The following is a 16,624-nucleotide window of genomic DNA, read 5'->3' on the forward strand; positions in this document are numbered from 1 at the left end:
CCAGGAGGGGACAGAGGGGGCAAGAAGCAGCCCAGCCTTTCCTCTGGGTCCTCCTCTGTCCAGGAGGAGCTACAAAGGCAGAAATCAAAGCTCCGCCATCAGAGAACTCAGGGCAGAGGCTCCAGGTGGGGATATAGGGAGGGGGAGATCCTCCTGGAGGGAACATCTCGCTCCCGCTCCCAGCACACATGGACACTAAGCCACTGTGCCCACCCTGGCTGCGCATTAGAATGGCCTGAGGAACATTTTTCAACTCTCAATGCTGTGACCTCATTCCCAGTCAACTAGGTGGGAGGGGTCAACTAGGTGTGGGTGGAGCTTGGGCATCCATGTTTTCTAAAAGCTCCCCCAGGTCATTCCAATGAGCGGCCAAGGTGGAGAACCACCCACCAGGAGCTCCCTCCCTGAGAGCAAGGGTATCAACATGAAAGCCCACCAAGGGGATGACCTTGTTCTTTCTTTGTCTCTTTCTCCCTTCCCACCCCACAGCACAGGCACCCGGCATGGGTAGCCCCTTCCTGCCAATATCCTAGTTCTTCCCTGGAATCACAAGGGTCCCCAACCCATCAAAGTGTCAGTGGGTGGCAGAAATCTGGGTCCTCTAAACCATCAGTGAAGTGGCCTGTTACATCCAAAAGGCCAGCTAGGCCCAGGTGAAAGGGAAAGGCAACATCACTCTAACAGGAATGCCCACTGACCCCTCCCTTCAGCAGCTATACAGCAACAGGCACAGGGCAGAGAGGCTCATAGCTCCGCTAGCCACCCCGGGGCTGGTACAAGTGCCCTGGGCACCGATCACCACCACCTGAGCCCAACCATGGACTGTGAATGAACAAATCTTTACCTGCACCTCTGCAGGCAGGTGCCCCAGCATCCATGGCAGATCCCCTTTGTAGAGACAAACCTGTTCTTCCTTCTCTCTACCCATCTATCTCTTCAGCCATTATCTACTGAGCGCCTCTGATATGCCAGGCGCTGAGGCATAACAGTGAACAAAGTAGACACTGTTTCTCCCCATAGAGCTTATCCACTGAAGCCCCATTATACAGATGAGGGGACTGAGGCTCAAAGAAGAGTGACAGCAGAGCAGGGGCCAATCCAGAATTCATGGATAGCCCTGCTGTAGAATACCTGCCCAGGTACTCTCCAGTCCCACCGTGAGAAGCAGCCAGACCCTCCTGCAAGGACAGGAGAGCAAAACTCACTTAGCAGAGGCCTGAGCCGAGAGCAGGCCCGAGCCCCAGAGCCCCGCGGTCTCCACGTCTGACAGTGTCTGTTCTCCCTCCCTCTCCCTCTTCTAATGATAACTCTGTGAGCTGCAGCGAAATTCACCTTAATAAGCACTCATTAGAAATATGCTAATGGGGAGGAAGCTGATATCATATGCCCTAAAAACCAAAGGGAAAAGGAGGTTAAAAAAAAAAAACAAAAAAACTCAATATTGGGTTTTGTCTCATTTCAAAGCCACTTTCAAAGTGGCCATAAATCTTCTGTGAGATGTGACATAACAAGGAGCTGCCAGCAGCTCGGACATTAATGATTAGCTATAGCCAGGTGCTGAACTGGATGCATTTGGCTTTGGAGTTCTTACTACAGGGAGAGAGAGGGAAGGTGCCTAGACTAGGACCTGGGTGCCATCCCCAGCCTCAGACCTGCACATCTAGAAGGGGAGGGGGCTGGGCCGAAGCTTGTGGCTGTGAGAGGCTACAATATGTGCCAGAAAGGCAAAGCTCGAATAACGGAGATGGAGATAAGCACACATACTTTGCTGGGTCCCTGGCAGGACCATGTGAGGGAGGCATCTGGCTCTGGTGTGGTGGTTAAGGAAACGTGCTCTGGAGTCAGAGCTGGTCTGAACCACAAACCAGCTCTGCTAATTACTAGCTGAGTGACTCCGGACAAATGACTTAATCTTGCCGGGGCTCTGTTTCCTCACCTGCAAATGGAGATAACAATTGTATCCATTGTGAAAATTAAATGAGATAATTACACAGGGTATCTGGAACATTGTAAAAACTCACCAAATGTAGCTGCTATTACCATTGGGCGCACAGTAAACAGAAGCTACTGTTTACATTGCCGCTTCCTTCAGTTTCCTCAAACCTCTCTTCACAGCCACCCAGAAAAGCCCCTGGGTGTTGTGTCATATCCTTTTTTGGTTTTTAATTTGCTGGGTGATTTTGGGAAACTGACTTAACTTCTCTGATCCTTAACTGCCTGTTCTACAAAGTGAGGATGAGAATTCCTGCTCTGATCTACCTCTAGGGTGGTTGTAAAGATCAAAAAGATAACACAAGTCAAAGTGCTTTGAAATGTATACTAAATGATACATATTCGGGGAATTATCCTCATTCACCTCCAGCAGGGAGGCTGTTCTAGATGCCATGGTTTGCCTTCCCTCTCCCGGCTGCAAGGGACTCTCTCCCGAGACCTCACAGGAAGAGTCTACATTTCTTTAGACAACAGTGTCAGCAAACCACAACTCTTAATTCCTACAGATGTCTAACTGAAGTTTCCGGCAGAGACAGAGACAAACCAAAGGCCAGCATTTCGATGGGATGGCCTCATCATCTGGAACGAGTTGTTTTTCATTCCCACTAAGACACGGATTGGTGCATGCCTTCCCGTGGCTCTGTCACGTGTGACTCCCCACGCACACCAACGCCTCCCACAGAAGTCTCTACCCTGATCAGTGTGGGGATCCCGCTGAGCACAGGCTTGGATGCTGGATCCATGTCAAGTTGTCATGAAGTGTCTAAGGGCTCTCTCTCAATTCTGTCCCGATCTCACCGTGGATAGCGGCCTGCGGGCTCCCATCAGTCCACAGAGGCACACACTGAGTAGCTGGAGGCAGTGGGGGCACAGGGACAAAACGGGGTCCTTGGGCTGGGTCCTGCATTGTCTGCATTGTTGGCAAAGGTAGGCACCTTCTCAGGGGGGCGTCTTATTGCCTCACCCTCGTGCCTGCTCTTTGCCCATCTCTTCTGCCTTTGTTTTCTCTAACTGCTTCCCTCAGGTTCCCATAATGCCCCCACTTGCACACTCAGTCCCACTCCTGAAGCCATTCTCTCCAAGGCAGGCATAATGTGGACACCATTCCTCACTGGGGATTGGGGATAAATGGTAGCCCAATTGTAGCTGCTAGATCCCTGGATTGTCTCCTGAGTCTCTTCCACTGCCACTGACACCCAAAGGTGAGCCTCAGGCGTGTCACGTGCTCCAAAGCCCCAGTCTAACTGTTGTCATCCCTAAACCCCCACCTCCCACAGGAACCCAGTCCACATCAACCTGGCTCCCAACCTGGTCCCTGCTCCTAAATTCTGACTCACTACCCCTCCCGAACTAGCACCTTACATGGTGGCGCAGCCCAGGGCCCTTGCCAGCCTCCTCCTGGGGACTAAAGCCATGCCCTTCAGTCAGTCTGTCTTGAGTCATTCACTCAAGACAGAAGTACCTACTAAGTACCAGGCATCAGGCAAAGCCCTGCACATGTAACATGTCAAGTCACATTCTAACGGGAGAGAGAATAACATTAACAGGAAACCACAGACCCTGTGGTTTGGTCTCCTCCCCTTGGAGACCTAGACTCCAAGGCCATCATTGCCAAGGTTGCTGGGAGGGAACACTGGCCAGAGGAAGCGGCACACATGCTGACACCTGAAGGAGGTAGATGTGCTCACCAGGTAGGGCAACAGTGTGCCAGGAAGAGTGGGTGCCAAGGCCTGGAGGTGAGAAAGAGCGGGTGCACTGAGGCAGCAGAAGTGGCTCTTTCTAGTTGGAACAGAGTCTGAGGAAGTGGGTGGTGCCTTCTGAGTTGGAGGGGGCTCAGCCCCAGAATACAACACACCTTGTGAGCCAGGACTGTTCTGAGATAAATGGGCAGTCATTCAAAGGTTTTAAGCAAGGGACCAATCTGGCCGGAGTTGGGTTTTCAAAAGGTCCTTTTCTGATTAAAAACAATTTTTAAGTGGAAAAAAAGTGAATTCTTATTAATAGGGGAATAATGTTTCAATGATGGACATCCACACTGCAGACGATTTGGCAGCCATTAGGAAGAATGCATGGGAGCAATATTGGCTGACGTGGAGGGACTGCCAGGAGGTACTGGAGAGGGGGAAAGGCCAAAGCCATCTAGTATAGTCCTGTATTTATGAAGCCAACAGTTGCCTATAAATGTGTACATATGTGTGTCTGTATACAGCTCTTAGTTATATGATACGAAGGATACATGGCAAGATGTCGGCAGGGGCTCCCTGAGTGGGCAGGGGGTAAGGACATGATGTAGGGAAAAGAAAGGAGAGAGGCAAACTAGGAAAAAAACATTTAAAAGACCGAACTAAAAAATGAGTTTGAGACAATCCCACTCAGGTGAGATTATTTATGCAGAGATCTTCAGGTCTTATCTGCCCCGTCCTCTGGCCAGTGCCCCTTCCCAGGCTCCTTTGGCAATGGCCCCAGAATATCAAAAGCAAATAGGAGAAAGAAAAGTCAGCACTCTCCCACTGGCTGAGATGAGGAAAGAGGATCAGATGGGGTGAGATTGGGGCAGGAAGACTGGCAGGAGGTTGCCACAGTGGGCCTGGGGCCCCATGTCCCTCTGTGGTCAAATGTCCTGACACTCCAGCCAACCCCACATCCACCTCAGAGGCTGAGTAGCCATCGGGTTGCACAGGCTCTTCGGTCACTATGTCCTTGCCCACCTCTCGCCTGCCCACCCAGTCCCCCCTCTCTATCAGCCTGAGCAGTCTCTCCACATCTGTCTTGGCCCAGCTGTTGACAAGCACGGGATTGAGGGTGGAGAGGGAGTGGGTAGGTCTAGTGCGGGGTTCCTGGTTGCCTTCCCTCCCCACTGGAGTTCTGGGGTCTGACATTCCTGTTAGAGCAGAGGCTGCATAATGCAGGAACCATCTCTCCCACCACTTCACTCCCCTAGGGTCCCCCAAATGACTGATTCTTGTACATGGGTCTGCCCCTGAGTAGTAAGAGGACTTTGGTCAAGCCAACCACCTCACAATTTGGGGCTTCAGTCTCCAGAGCTGTAAGGAGATGCTGAAAAGACTAGACAAGAGAAGGCAGGGCAGACACCCAGGACGGGATGGAGTCAAGGGTTTGCGCCCAGCAGGAGCACTTCCAGCCTCCTGCTCACCCTTTGTCCAGGCTCCCACTCACTGATCCTTTCTGGCCCCCCATCTTCCTTTCCTACACAACCACAGCGACAGGCCCAGGCGCCCTGGAGATCCACTGACAGGGAGCCTCTACTGGAAGCATCATAAACTCTACAGATATGTTCCAAAAGCTACATAGAGGAAAAGTCCCCTGTGGCATGGCTGGTCATAACCCCAGACAGTCTAGATGGGCTTGGTTTCTGATTCTGCCTTCCTTGTGGCCTTGACCATCACTTGATCTCTCCAACCCTTGGTTTTCCTCTACAAAGTGGGAATGTTAACAGAACGTACTCCAAGGAGTTATTGTGAGAACTGAATGAATCAATGCACGTAATCAGCCCAGCCTAGGGAGGAGGTATTTCTAACTATTATTGGTGGTGGTGTCCATGGATCTCTTCAGCCTATCTTTCCACTCTCACGCCCCTCTCCACCTCCCCAGCAGTTACCTTCCTGAGCTCTGAGCTGGACAGACCTCACTCTTTCCCCATCCCCATCAGCATCACGCAGAATACAACCCACTGGGGTTCAGACAAAACATACTGAGTGAGAAGCTGACTGTCATGCAATTACAAAGGTTAATTGCAGGATTCAACAAAAAGAGGGAGGGAACCTGGCCCACTCATATACAGCTGATCGAGAAACAAGCATCATTTAGTAATTATGCCACTGAGAGAAATACACCATCCACTTAGCAGTTTTAGAGCCCAGTGGGGAGGTTCTCCTGAGACACTCCTGACTATGGCCACACCAGGGCTTCCCAGCCCCACCAGGCCTCACCGGAGCATCACTCAGCACTGGGCTCTTCAGAAGCAGCAAGTGGCCTTGGGCCTAGAAGAACGGCCATCCCACTACTCCCTGGAAGCAGTGCCTGCTGGACCCCTCGAGCTGTCCATTAACAGCATCTGGCTAATTAAAGCGAGAAGCTGCATTTCACTCCTTGACTGAGTCGGAGCTGTGGCGGGAGCCTGGGAGAAGCAGCCCCCAATCCCAGCCGGCTCCCCCTTTCATGTGGCTCTGGGGAGACAAAGCTTCTCTGATCCCTTTGAAAGCTGTGGTCCCACCAGCCCCTGAGCAGGGAGCCGGGCCACCCATGGGAGAACGGCAGTTCAAAGCCAGCCTGGCGGGCATGGTGGGGTCCAGCTGGGATCAGGAATAATTAGGGCATTCCAGACCATAAGAATCAATAACATAATTAACAAATATTGTGCTACTCCTCAGAATCTTGCTACAAATTATGCTGTCTTTGATCATACAGTGTTCCCTGACTGTTAATGACATGTAATATTAATTACCGGAGAAAGGGAATTACTCAGAATGAAGACTTCCTTGGAGAATAATTAATATTCTTTGAGGACTCGCAGAGCCTGTGAGGGGAGGCTTTTTACCCAGTTTTGATGACATTAACTGCAGTAAGCCCACCCTCCCTGTCCACAAGCAGGCCTGTCCCTTAAGGAAAGGGTGACTTACACATAGTAGGCATGTTAGAAAGACTTATTAGCAGAAGGAAGGAAGGAACGAAGGAAGGAACGAAGGAAGGAAGGAAAGAAGAGGTTCACCTGGGAATCTGTTAGAATCTTAGCATATGAGGGCAAGAACAGTCTTTGAATCATTATCAAGTCCAACCACCTCTTTTTTCAAATGGGGAAATTGAGGTCTAAAGAGAGGAAAGATCACACTACTGCACTCCAGCCTGGGCAACAGAGCAATGCCCTGTCTTAAAAGAAAGGGAGAGAGAGAGGAAAGAATTTTCCAAGGCCACACCCCTTGTTAGTGACTAAGGGTGAAAACTCAGGTCTCAGAAAATCATCCCGTCCCCTTGCCACCATGATCACCCTGCTGAGTTCTGTAGAAGATGAGAAGGATTCAAGGGGCAAGGAAGGAATGTCAAGGGACAGGGGCTGGGGAGGTCCCCTTTTTGCCTCTAGATGCATTCAGAATATTTCAGGAGTGCCCGCCTTCCACTTTTGACCTACTTGAAATTCCCTGAGTAGGAGAGGAGTGTCCTGACCAGCTGAGACACCCCCCTAAAACATAGGCTGCATGCTGGAAAGCCACAAAGCCCTGACCAAAGTCCCCAGAAAGGTCTTCTGCCCCTCAGGCTCATCCCTAGGCCAGAAGAGAGGACAAAGCAAAGACAGGACCAGCACGACCTTCTTCCTCGGCACCCACAGACGATCCCTGCCTTCTCCCTGCACCTCGTGGGGCTGAGCCACCTCAGGGACAATTTAGACAGTGCACCCGAGGGAAGGTGGGGATGAGGGAGAGAACCCTGAGCGTGGGGTTGGGACACTGGCACCAAGTCCCACTCTGCCACCAGTCACAGACAGATCCCTCCTCATCTCTGGGCCTGGGTTTCTTAATCTGTCAAGGAAGCTCACCACGCCAGACAATCCCTACATCTCCTTCCAGGCCCATATCCTTAGATTCTGAAATGAGAGGAGAAATCCCAGTCTCCTGATCTTCTAAGGAGTCCTCAATTTCCCTTCCTGCTTCCTAGAGCAAAGACTTCTCCCAGGAAGAACAGGTCATTAGCTCTGGTTGACTCTTGTTTCCAGCAGACAAGAGCTCCCAGTAGCTGTGGGAGGGTTATCCCCAGCTCAGGGAGCCCCAGATTCACTTCCCCCTTCTTCCTGGGAGCCAGAAACAAGCTCCCAGCTCCATTCACAGCAAGACAGACTGCGGGCCCTGGGAGGGTAGGATAAGAAGGGGAGCAGGGCTGGCTGCCTCCCCACCCCACTGCTGCCCAGATGCTCTTCATCAGTGCCTGGCTCCCAGCCTGAAAGCAATCACAGGCATTGAGTGACACAATGGCCTGCCATGGGGCAGGGGGCAGGGTGTGCAGGCAGATGCAGCAGCGCCGCCCCCCATCCCTCCCACCTGCCCAGCTCCAGGTTCCAAAGCCCCAGCCTCGACAGCTTCTCCTCCTACTTCCTGGGATTTTGCTCCAGGAGCTCCAGCACCACCTTGCCCACCTGCTCCTCCAGCTCCCAGCCCAGCAAGGGCACTGCCAGCTTCTCCAGGAAACACGGGCCTATCACCAGGGATGGAGGGGTAGTGTCTCGGTGTCCCCACTTACGAATACGAACCCACCTTGGTCTCAAGTCTCACCTTTCCCTCAATGCATCCCTAGTGCCCTCAGAGGGGAGGAAGGGCAAGAAAGAGGGTCCCTGGTTTTTAGAGACAAAGATAAAGAGTGTGAGCAGCTCATGAGGGAACTGGGCATGGATCCCAGACAACCCCCTCCTCTTCGCCCTTCCTCCCACTGATTCAGGACTTTGCGGTATAAGTCACGTCTCAGCATCACCTTCCAGGCACAGAAAACAGAAATTATTCTGCAACTTGCTTATCCAGAAGCATGGGCTGACCCTTGATATCTGACCTCTGATATTTGAAAGGTCTTGCCAGGGGTCCCCTGTGGGCAGGACAGGGTTTGTCCCCCCAAACTCTTACCCCTTGGCCCAGTAGAAGCATGGTGTGACCATGCTTCTCTCTGGACCATTATGTGGATGAGGTCTCCATGGAGAGAAGCACTGGTCTGAAACCTCCCCTCCCTTGATAGGAGAATGCAGAGCGAGGGGCACATTTCACCATGAGACCCTCTCCCTGCTGTTTTCCCACTGTGGCCTGTGGATGCACATGGCTGGATGGCAATGGGTGGCCAGCATGCTTCCTGAGGCCAGCCTGCCCAATTGGCAGTGGTGACCCAAAGCCCAGGACATGGCCCCAGGACTGGGCATGGGAGGGCATCCAGGCTGGAGGAGGCCACCCCTCCCCGCCAAAGCCCCCGCCTGCTCACACGCAGCCCTTCTGGGCCTTGCTTGTACCACCATGCTAGTCCCTGCCTCGATAGCCCTCTCCCCTGTCCTCTGCTCCTTCCCTTCTCCTCCAGGACCCTGCTCCAATACCTCCAGCCCTCACCTCTGTCCCCCAGTGGAGAGCCTCTAATGGACACACCATCCTTCCACACTCAGTCCTTTTTGCTTCCCAGCCAGATTGTAAACTCTTCACAAAGGGCCTTGGTTTCTGTGGCTCCCACACTCCCCACAGCACTAACAGAGCTCAGTTGGAGCCAAACAGGTCATCAATAAAAGCTCTTTAGTGGATGGGGCTGGTCCCATCTCAAGACAAGCTCTCCTCGGCTTACCCAATGCCCATGAAAGAAACCAGTTCTGGGCCGGGTGCAGTGGCTCACACCTGTAATCCCAGCACTTTGGGACGCTAAGGCGGGAGGATCACAAGGTCAGGAGATCGAGACTATCCTGGCCAACATGGTGAAATCCCGTCTCTACTAAAAATATACAAATTAGCCAGCTGTGGTGGCATGCACCTGTAGTCTCAGCTACTTAGGAGGCTGAGGCAGGAGAATCGCTTGAACCAGGGAGGCAGAGGTTGCAGTGAGCCAAGATCATGCCACTGCACTCCAGCCTGGGCAACAGAGCAAGACTCCATCTCAAAAAAAAAAAAAAAAAAGAAAAGAAAAGAAAGCAGATCTGACTCATAGTGTGATCCAAAGAAGCACTTCCTGCTCCCTTTGGCCTTCATACCTGACACCCAGCTGTACCCAGGCACAGAGGAGTCACTTCTTAGCAGGAGGCACCCACTCTAAGCGAGTGATAGGGTCTGTGGCTTTAGAATCAGAAGCCTGGGTCCAGCTGTGGGTCTGTCTTCCCACTCTGCTCCCTGGGCACTCTGCTGCTTCTCTGAGCCTCAGTCATCTTACCTGGCAGGGAGGCAGACACGGTCATACAGACTCATGTATATTAAGCACCTGGGCAACAGTGGGCCCTCCGAAATGCAGCTCCCCCCATCCTCCCACTGGCTGACTCTGGGTTGCAATCTGGGCCCTGGCGATGGGTATCAACAACTGCAGGGGGGGCACTGCACAGCTCCCCGAGGATGGCCACCCCTGCAGCTGGGCTGCCACTAGCCCCTCAGTGGTCTGCTTCTCCAAAGACAGGCAAAAAAAAAAAAAAAAAAAAAACTCTTCTCTGACACCCACCAATGAGCAGCTTTGCGTGAGACAGGCAGCCCAGCAGTGCCAGCAGGCGTGGCTGGAGTAAATAATAGTGTAACCCTTGCTACCCGAAACAACAACATCATAACTGTCAGAGCAATTTTCCACATCAGTAGTTTAACACCTGAACTGTTGCTGCACTCCTTTCTCCCCCCGCCACCCTCGCGCTCGCTCGCCCACGCTCCATTCTGCTGTACTGAAGTCGGCCCAGCTCTCAGCCATCTCTTCTGGGATCTGCAGCAAACAGTACTTGCCCCACAAGAGCCAAGGGGCTGTGAAATTAATCAGCACGTGGGCTCTTTGGAGGAGAGAGGGAAGGAAAAACCCAGGGGCTCAAATACCCAACCCAGCATCTGTCAACATCTGGGTTATAAATAATCCAGGGATTTAACAGTGATTCCAACATTAGATGCCTTCAACACCCCGTCATAAAGATGCAGTTATTAACTTTTATTTACTGGGATTGTATTTATTTTCCTAGAATGAGAGGCAGAGTGCTGGAGGGACGAGCAAGACAGAGGCACCTCTAAAACGCCATCTATCTGTTGGAGATCTGCCAGAGAAAGACGCACACACCTGGGTGGTAGTCAAAATCTTTAACAACTAGGGAGGCAGAGGAACCAACCAGCCACCCTCCTGTTGGGCCACGAGGTAACCTTTTCTGTTGATGAACCTTGGTGGGGTCTCAGTGGGGGAAGGGAAGGGCGCAGGTGGCAGGGAGGCAGCTATGTTCCAACCAATATGCAAGTGTTTCAATATTTGCACAACCTTGACACACGCGCCTTCCTCCCCTGGTTTCTCTAGCAGGTTTTCCCCAAGGAACCATCCAGCTCTCTGACAGCCAACAAGATCCCTTCAGGGGAAACCGAAGGCCAAATTAGAATCACAGAGTCAGGATGTCAGAATTGGAAGGGATCATATTCAGATGCTGTTGGCCAAGTCTTCAGTTGACAAATGTGGAAACTGAGGCTGCTCGAGGTCACCGTGTGATTTATGAGCAGGGCCCGAAAGGGACCTTGGCCCCTGACTTCCTGGTCAGTTCTTGCTGTCCTGGCTCCATGCCTCAGTGTTGCAAGCTCAGCCCCTGTGCAGTAATCGGGTGGGTGGGGAGTCACCCCTGGTGATACCCCCCTTTTGCCACCCCCCGCTATGGGGTAAGGGCTCAGAGGCAAGACAGGAGGGAGAGCCCTTGGCTGTAGAATTTGCCTCAGAGGGAGGGTGGGGAGAGTGGGGCAGGAAAGAGGCTGGGTGGACCCTAAGACACTGGGCTCTTTGAGCTTGGGAAGAAAACATACCCCAAATTTAGGATGCGGTGCAAACAGAGGTGAAGGGCTCCGGGTCAGGTATGCACTCCCTTGCTGACTTCCTCCAGTCTCCTGGTGTTAAATAGCTTCTATTACACAGGGGCCACTCCCAAACTTATTATTCAGGTTAGGCTTTGTCCAGAGCTCCAGACTCATGTTTCCAGGGTCCTACTCAATCTCTCTAAGTGGATGTCTAATAGAAACCTCGATTTAACATGACCCAAAACTGATCTCCCCCATAAGCCTGTCCCTCTTTCAACCTCTCCCATTTTGGTGACTCAAGCCAAGAAACGTAGCCTTGATTTTTCTTTTTCTCTCACCTCCCTCATCCCAACCCTCAGGAAATTCTGTCAGCTCTACCTTGAAGATGGAGCCCGAGTCTGTGTTCTTCTTCCCCACTCCACTGTTTGCAGCCCGCTCCCACCCATGTCAGCTCTCACCTGGATTACAGTAATTGCTTCCTCATGGGTCTTGTTTCCACCCTTGCCCCCGAGTCTGTGCTCACTTTCACAGTGAGCACAGCTTTTCCAGGCATGTGGTGGGAGCAGGTGATGGTCCTCAAGCGGCACAGACCCACCAACCCACCAGCCTGGGATTTGCTGCTTCCCACCTGGGACCCTGTGGGGAAGCTGCTGGATCGGTCTTCAGGGAAGGAAGTATGGATGAATCAAAGGGTCTTGATGGCCACACCTGCACTTGGGGACATATCTGATCCCCTCAACCAATGTGGCCTGGAGTCCCAAAGTCTCCAGGTTGGAAGTGAGGTCAGAGGCCCCTGAACAAACTTCCCACCCAGCCCATGGGTCCTCTCACAGCAGCCTGGAAGTGAACATCCAGGCATGGCCCAGACACCTGCACTGCTGGGATCTCCCCTACCCATGGCTGGTTCTGATAGCTCCAGCACCTTTCCGCACCTTGGTTCTACTGTACTCCATGGAATGTTCATGATTAAACATCAGTCCCCCTTCTCACCAGCACAGCCTCCACAGAGAGCTCCAAATTGCAGAATTGAAGCCACCAGCACCTGGTGGGTCATAGTCCCACTTGACCCCTCCAGGGAGCCTCACCTTGTACATCCCAGGCCTATTCTTAAAGACAGCCACAGCTGGGGATCCAGTGGTGGCCCTGTGCTCTACCACGACTCCCTGAGTCAGGGCATGGCAGAGCCTGGCTCCCGAGAGGAGGGAGAAGATGCCGCTCCCTGAGTCCAGGTTCCCGCCAGCCCCTCTGTTTGGGGCCTTCTTTCCTCTGTGGCTGTGCACACCGCCCGTGTCCCCTTCCAGTTCCCTCTGCCTTCGTTAACCAGGGCTAGAGACTAAAGCAGGCAATTCAAGTCCTCCCTAGTCCAGTGAACTCACAGATGCACCACCTCTGGGTGGACCTGTACCACCTCTGGGTGGTGTCCGAGCTGAGAGGACTTTACCATCACAGTCCAATTCCCTCTGTACTGAGAGCACAGAGCAAGGCAAGAGGAAATGACCCACCCCAGGTCACAGAGCCAGGCAGAACCCCCTAAACCCCAACCTGTCCCTTCCCACAGGCCTTGGAACCCTGAGTCAGGTGCCTCCAGTATGAGCAGCCACCCACCAAAGCTCTCTTCTTCTTCTATGACCATGCTTTATGGAGAAGCCCAGACTCCACCAGACTCCCACTCCTCCTAAACCCTTGAGGCTTCTGACTCTCCAACTGTGGAAACGGGACCAATGCCTTACTCACAGGTTTTAGAGGAGAATAAATGGGACCAGAGACGTGCCAGCAGCTAACAGCTCCTGGATCGGAACATACATGGTATTGACAACCCGCACATGGACAACAGTACCTAGGCCATGTCTAGTGACGTCTTCACGGGCAAAAGCAGCCAGCCTCCCTCCTCACTCCTGAGGGAGCAGTTCCACCCATGCTCTGCTTTCCTGATCACAACTAGCAGGATGCTATTCATCCTTTGATAAGAAAAAAATCAGCTCTGTTCTAATTAGTCAAAGTGAGCAAGGGAGTGCAAGGTCCTGACTGCCATCATCCCACACACCCCATGTCATGGCAGCTACAAGATCCCACCCCTGGATCACAACAATCCCATTGCCGATCACACAGGAATCAACTCTGGAGGTGGAGAGAAGGGCACTACTATGTGCAAGGCTTTGTGCCAGGTATTCTCTTTAGTCCCACAGCAGCCCTGGGTCCAGAATCTCCTGCCATCTTTGTCCCTGTCTCTGCACTACTGTCATTAAGAGGGGACATTGTTAGAAGCATTTAAGCAGGACTCCCAGCCCCCTAGCACCTGTCCTGTAGACGCCTGACAGAGGAAGATAAATATATTTATAATATGAAGCACAGGGAATAACAAAGAGTGTATATAGTTGTCTATGACAAAGCTGACAAGCCAAGGCCAGCAGCTTTAATCAGTTCCCAGCTGAGCCCAGGAAATCTACAGGATCGCAGCCCTGACCTTTTGGGCCGATTTCTAAAGGGAAGGTTAAAGTTTTGCTGCAAAGTGTTTTTTTAAATTTTAAATGAAAGAGGGGTGTAAGGTTGAATATACGTGCCAACCTCTGAGGTGGTAATAGGAACACAGGCACGGGATTTTATTTTAAATTAAGTCATGAATGTACCTCCTGCTATTGCCCCTTGAAATGTTTTGTTCTCTGGGTGAGACACAGCTTTTCCCATTTGTCGGATGAAATGTTCACTTGCGTGAACGACTTGCAAATGGACCGAAAATGTATGTGGCTGCAGATTCCCAGATTCATTTTTGATAATAAAAAAAATTGCCGGAAAAGGGAATAAATATTTAAAATCATTTTCACCCCTCTAGCCAGAAGCACTGCTGGGGACACCTGCAAATCCTGAGTTGGCATCATCCACAGGAATTCTTCTTCCTGTGTGCAGAGTGGACAGTCAGGAGCTTCGTGTGGAAAGCTAATGCAATTTGGTTTAACAGTAGTCAACCATTTAAAAATTCTCCTATTCAAAAGGAAGGCTTCACCAGATCACAACACCCTCTTCCCATCAGATGGAACCATGTGCACTCAGCCTTAGCACAACTTCTTCAGAGGCTGCCCACTCTGCCCCTTGAGCTGGAAACAGTGCTGGTGGTGCCAGGTCCCGGAAATGCCTGCTTGCCTTAGGCACGGACAGCCCTGTGCACCCCTCCAGAGTCCCGAATCTGGCTGCACATCACCTGGTGTTGCATGGAGGATCCAGGGTTCCTGGGCCCCCACTCAGCCCCACTGATGGGAATCTCCAAGCATGGGGCCCAGGATGCAAGAATTTTGAAAGCTTCTCCAGAATCCTAATGAGTAGCCAGGCTAGGGAAGCATAGTCTTCAACAGCCCTGACACGGTAAACACAGAAAAATCACTGGCTCTCAAATATTTCCTTCACCTTTGGGTACCTGAAACCTCCCCCTTCCAAGGCCTGTTTCCATAGCATCCACATGAACCCACTTTTTAAAACAGGCCAGACGACCAGCATCCAGTCTCTGCTTAATATCTCAAAGTCCTCCATGCAGTAGCTTCTGAACTCTGTGTCTTTAGACAAGCTGAAATTGCACCTCTTTTAAAATGTCCTTACTCTTAAAGGGACAACATTTTAAGCTGTTGTTTAAATCTACGTCTCAATGAGGTTCGAATTTTTGCTTTAAGAGTTGATCTTCCTCTAGACCTTCCACGTGCCTGAACTTAGCTTGAGTAATAATGATTCTAAGTCTGTCAGATTTACAAGATGTTTTCACAACCATGATCTCATTTGATTTCAAACAATTGTCTCACAGTTATTGCTGCCTCCACTTTCTAGATGAGAAAACTGAGGCTCAGGGAGTTTAAGAAATTTGCTCAAAGTCCATGGGGGTAGAACTCAGGGTGTGGGGCCAGTGGCTCAGGGATCTTTCCACAGCAAGGAGCGTTTCTCCCCTGAGGCATGAACCTGCCCTCCTATACCCCAGCCCCGTGGTTGCGGAGCTCTGCTTGAACATCTCCAGTGATGGGGAGCTCACCACTTCCTATTCTCAGGTAGTGGGAGACTGTGTTATACAGGCAGGGAGCTCAGGACAGCATTAGCTCTGAGGAGGTGGGGATGGGGGCACTGGGGGCTGGTGAATTAGTGACTCACGCAATGCCCAGTGCGCCTTGTCTTCCACTTGATGGTCAGCGTCCAGCTGTGGCGGCACCCACTGTGCCCATCTTGAAATATTTTCCTTCCCATCCTCTACCCCAGACCTGTACCCAGGAGTCACAGAGCCCAGGGAAAGACTAAGAACCTCCAGAAATGAATGACCCATTCCTAGTCCTGGGATCTGGGGCTGTTTAAGATGCTTGGAATCCATCATTTATAGATTGGAGAGGAAATCCTTTCAGGTTTTCCAGCACCCTGACTTGGTCCACAATAGTGATCACTCTAGACACACCCTCTGCACAACCCAGACCATCATCCCCAGCCACAGAAGGACACTCAGTGACTTCACAGCGTGTGGGAGGACAGGAAAGGCAAGATTCAGACATGAGCATTGGTGCTAGAGGGGCCACGATGGCACTTACTCCAGACCATGAGGATAGACCTGGGACCTGAAGATATGGTCTTGATGCAGTGGTACCTTCTGGGGACCTTTTGGGGAAGGGGGATGCTGAGGAGCTGGGCGAGAGCCCTGGTGGGAAGGATGGCCAGGACCTCACACCCGGGCTGGATTCTCGAAGGGTTAATTGAGGGAGGCCAGTGAGGCCCTAGAAGAGGGCACAGCGGTCACCACAACCCACATGGGCTCCCTGTGGACAAGGCAAGTTGGAGTAACCATGATTCTTCTAGATTAGGAAAATGCAGGAAACAGCATAAGAGATCTTCTGAAAGGTTTTGGTATCTCTTATGATGTGGTCATTCCCTCTCCCCTCTCCCCATTTTTCTTTGCTAATGGAATTCCGATTTGTCTATGTGATAGATGGAGATCTTTTCAGCCCAGGAGCCAGCACCAGCCCCAAAGGCTGAGTTAAGATTGGAGAGCTCATCCTCCTTGGGTAGCCATGGTGTAAAGATGGGCACATGTTCCGTTCTGGGAGGGAGAAGTAGGCTAGAAAGGGCTTTGTTTCCTAAACAAAAGGACAAAGCCTCCCGAGGAAAAGCCGTCTCTCTCTCTCACCACTTTCTGCCTAGAA

The 16,624-nt window shown here is 51.8% G+C and overlaps 1 protein-coding gene across 45 annotated transcripts in view; it reads right to left on the reverse strand.

Annotated features, from left to right (window-relative positions):
• The window catches only part of MEGF11 (multiple EGF like domains 11), a 391,182-nt gene that overhangs the window by 269,689 nt on the left and 104,869 nt on the right, over positions 1 to 16,624 (reverse strand). The window lies entirely within an intron of this gene.

The sequence above is a fragment of the Macaca fascicularis genome, chromosome 7 (genome assembly GCF_037993035.2).
Source record: "Macaca fascicularis isolate 582-1 chromosome 7, T2T-MFA8v1.1".
Classification (NCBI taxonomy): Eukaryota; Metazoa; Chordata; class Mammalia; order Primates; family Cercopithecidae; genus Macaca; species Macaca fascicularis.